Raw genomic sequence first — 4,163 nt, forward strand, 5'->3', positions numbered from 1 at the left:
TCGCTTACCTTTCCCAAAGCATGAGATAGAGGAGATCCTTTGTAATAAGCATCCTCTTCTTGAACTTCAATTATGGAAGCTCTAGGAGGATCATTACGTGTATTCTTGTGGGGGCAAGCACGATAGGCATGCCCTTGCTCCCTGCACTTGTAACAATGGTTATGTTTTTGATATCACTATAGCTCTTGTTTATTTTGCCTTTATAAACTCCCTTCTCCTTTGCTTTGTTATTGTTGGAGTTGCCTTTGGGTGACTTTTGGATGTTGTCCTTTCCCCTAGGATCACTACGGTCCTTGCTTTCCATGGGCTTAAGATTTCTCTTAGCCCCTTGTTGGAAATTGATTTGTAAAGCCACCATGGTATGGTGTATGACCCCAGATATGGTGCGAGGCCTTTGGGAGTTAACACTAGTTTGGTACCAAAACAAGACACTTAAGTGTCCTTTTTTAGGTTTTTTGCAAAAAATCTTACGCCTTTTCCAAAAACCATACTACTAAGTCCTTTTGAGGGACTCTTATACCATATGTAAGTCATTTTTTAAAAATGTTAGACAAAGAATTAACGTTTTTTTAAGAACCTGATAAAGCATCCCAAAGAAGGTATGGTACAAAAGAACATGCTTACATCAGTAAAAATGCGGATTATACCTCAAAAAACAATCTGTTGGACATGAAAAATATTATCGGCTCACCCTTACAACCAAATGCGTGACACATGATTTCTCTCATCCACTTGAAAAATCATCTTCACAACCAGATAATTCAATCTTCTTGTCCCTATGTAGCAAAACAACAACTCTAAATGCGTGTGAAATACATATGCAATGCGCACATGGAAAATCTAACATATCGTCAAACAAAAATTCTTGAAACCAATATGATGAAAATATCCGCTACCACATAGACATAAACACTTCATAAACTTGCCCTAAATTTTGTGCAATCACCTTATCCATGCAACTCAAGCATCATCACCTCATAAACTTGCCATGGAGCTTCAAACTGTCACATGGCGATTGTAGGATCTCACAACTCGGCGTGCCTATATACCAATTCTCTCATAGCCTCCCATTGCATGGTACTTATGAAACATGGCTCCACACATAAAAACTATTTGCACTTTGCGCATCCATACACAGTCTTTGTTGGCTTTGATCCAACTACAGTCTTTCCCACATGCAAAAAATGCTTTCTTTTGTTAGCACATACAAAGAAAAACTTACTTGTATTTGAGCTTATCTTCATCAAAATGTGTCCATCCATAGCATCACTTGCACACAAAACCTCCCTTGGGTGCTGAAAGCCAAAATGATTATGCACTAGTTACACTTGCAATCTCACCATAAACCAAAAACAATTGGTATCTTTCTTACCATGCAAGAATTTCCAACTAATATATGCATTCACGAATATAGAATCTAGCATGCCCCAAAATAATGCGTGCCACAATTTAGAGCCATGGACATTTGTCTCTAAGATGTATCCAGAACCCAACATCATACTATCAAAGATGTCACAACCTGCTTTGCATTTATTATACATAATAGCAATCTCAGGGCATGTAACGGCAACTCTCTGACCACTTTCAACCTGTCTTTGAACTTCACCACTCTTTATGCCATATACATTTGATGCAAAGAAAATAGACTTTTTGTCCATCTAGCTACAACTCAAGAGTCCTCTCCTTGCATCACATGCATAACATGACACACCTCTTTCACAATGATCAATCTGAAGTAATCGTGACTCTCAGAAATTCTTCTTGTTTACAATATATGTACATGTGCCTCCATAGCCCTCAGCCGTCAAGTGCAACAATAGCTTCACTGATGTGAACCATCGATTCAAAAAAACATGATGACCTCTTTGCTTCAAGTCCTCAACAAGTGTAGACACAACATGACATGACAACTCAGGACATGATAGCTTGTCATAAATACAAAAAAAATAATTGTAACCAGTTTTTGAGTCGCATAAATTCCACAATTGAATTCCAAACTTGTGCGACTTCTTAGGATTATAGACTCGACAAGGATTCAGCTTACATTTAGATGGAATTAATCTCTCATCAACAACTACATTCTTTCCACAATTGTAGTGCAATTGAAACATCGCATTCAACCTTTCTTCCAAGGATAAAACTTTCCATAGCATGTACTCGTTCCCTTCACACAAGGCCGCTACAAGTTATCCCATACATGAAAAAAGCGCTTTATTTTTTGATACTCCGTTTGCCCCATCTTTTGGGCATAGTTAGGATACCGCACAACACCGCAAGTGTCTCTTTTCCAATAACAATTTTTGTCTGACATAAATTGCAAGGCTATTCCAATAGACACTCCCAAAAACCAAAAGAATAAATGTCTATCTAATGCATTCCATTTTCGAGTTGACTCATGCTTTTTAAAAACCTTTTCACGTTTTTCCATGGCATATCTATTTGTCTCAGTCACAATAGTGTCTACCAAATCAAGAGGGAATAGAGACAAAAAAATATGAATCTCTGTAAGCTCTCTTGGAACCTGCCCCAACGCTGGACCCACAATATCGACAAACAGTGGTAATCTTTTGAAAGTCCCTTCAGGCTTCACAAGCATTTTATCACCACTCTTCCAAGTTGGAAATCTTACATTTGACCAATCATCCTCATCAGCGGAATCCCGCAAGACAAGGCCTTGTCCCTCCAAAAGATCATCTTCAAACTCTTCTTCTTCACCCACGGATACATGTTCATGTCCAGAATCATCACCATCTTAAATAACATCCACAGTTCTACCCTTTTTTCTGACATGTTTCCATGAAGTGCTTCTTGAGAATATTCTTTCCCTTCTTGTGAGCATGACTACTCTCAGCATGATCATTTTTCCTCCTTGCATTTACCTCCACAACTCTAACATCACAATGTCTTACAATACCCTCATCATCGGAAATCCCAACAACTACTTTGGCATGAAAGCTAGTACCAAGTGATGAGGCATCCACATGAATACCAAAGCACTCTTTTGCATGTACTGCCCTTGGTCGCCCTTGACCCACAATGATCTTCTTAAGAGGTCGACCTTTCTTAGCAACTAGAGAGGGCAAACTAGGCACTCCAACAAGAGGCAAGCTTGAAATAGAAGCAATTTGAGACACACCCAAAACATCCACAGGCAAAGATTTCTCATGTATATCCACAACATCAGAATTCAATGCATCATCCATAGCGTCTATCATATTTCTTATATAATCATCCTCAAAGGGCATTTCAACCGCATCAGAGGCAAGTAGCATATCCAGATTCGATAATACATCAAGATCATCCCTCTTTTGTGATGGCCAAAACTCTGCCAAAGTAAACTCATCATCCACATCTGCAATGCATTGAAACGTTTCCACCCTTGCAGGAGCAATCCGAAGAAGATGCATTCACAAGGACTCCCATGAATTCATGTACACGTTGGAGTTTCATTCAAAGACACATTTGAAACACTGTTTGTGTGCATTGAATGATAGTATTCTGCCTGCATAACACTTTTCTTACCAATCAATAGGGTGGGTTCTCTTTGCTCATGCAAGCCTAAGCTCTGTGGCCGGCGGATATAGCAAGTCATGACCCTCTAAAGTAGCACAAAATTGCAAGGAGGGCAGCCCACACCCTAGTGCATGCACATCCAAGAGAAAAGCTTTGTCGTTTCTCACCATGGCGCTCTGTGAGCGTTTCTCTGCAATGCTGTCTTGGCCCTGTATTTTTGCAAAAAATCGAACCAGATAATCATTTCGGCTCAGTTACGGTACCCAGTCTCTTTTGCAGTGTTGGGTAAGTGTCATGTGGCTCGTTTGTGGGTTCAATTTAAACCTTTGAATAGCATAGCCCATCCGATGGATTCCTTTTACCAACACTCTCCCCTCCAAGTCTCCATAACCAAATCCATGAACGCATAAAAAAGTCACCCAAAAACGCTTTAATTGCAAGCTACTAGGGAGGTTTTTTCGATTTTAAAAAAATTGGGATATTTTTTCAAGTCTTGAGAGACAACCTAGGCTAGCTTTCTAGTAAGTCTTGATAAATGTCCCCTTCTAAAAAAATCACGCCTTTTAAAGTGGTTGTAGGACACTTTAGTGTCCAATTACATGATTAGTGTTAACATACACTGCCATATCCTCAGATAAACTCGCACAAAA

General features: G+C 39.4%; 1 pseudogene; it reads right to left on the bottom strand.

The window, feature by feature from the left end:
• Window positions 1-2,648: 2,648 nt before the first annotated feature.
• On the bottom strand, window positions 2,649-3,407 carry LOC147447159 (uncharacterized; annotated as a pseudogene).
• Window positions 3,408-4,163: the final 756 nt, after the last annotated feature.

This window comes from Adiantum capillus-veneris, chromosome 11 (genome assembly GCF_014529385.1).
Source record: "Adiantum capillus-veneris isolate H3 chromosome 11, ASM1452938v2, whole genome shotgun sequence".
NCBI lineage: Eukaryota > Viridiplantae > Streptophyta > Polypodiopsida > Polypodiales > Pteridaceae > Adiantum > Adiantum capillus-veneris.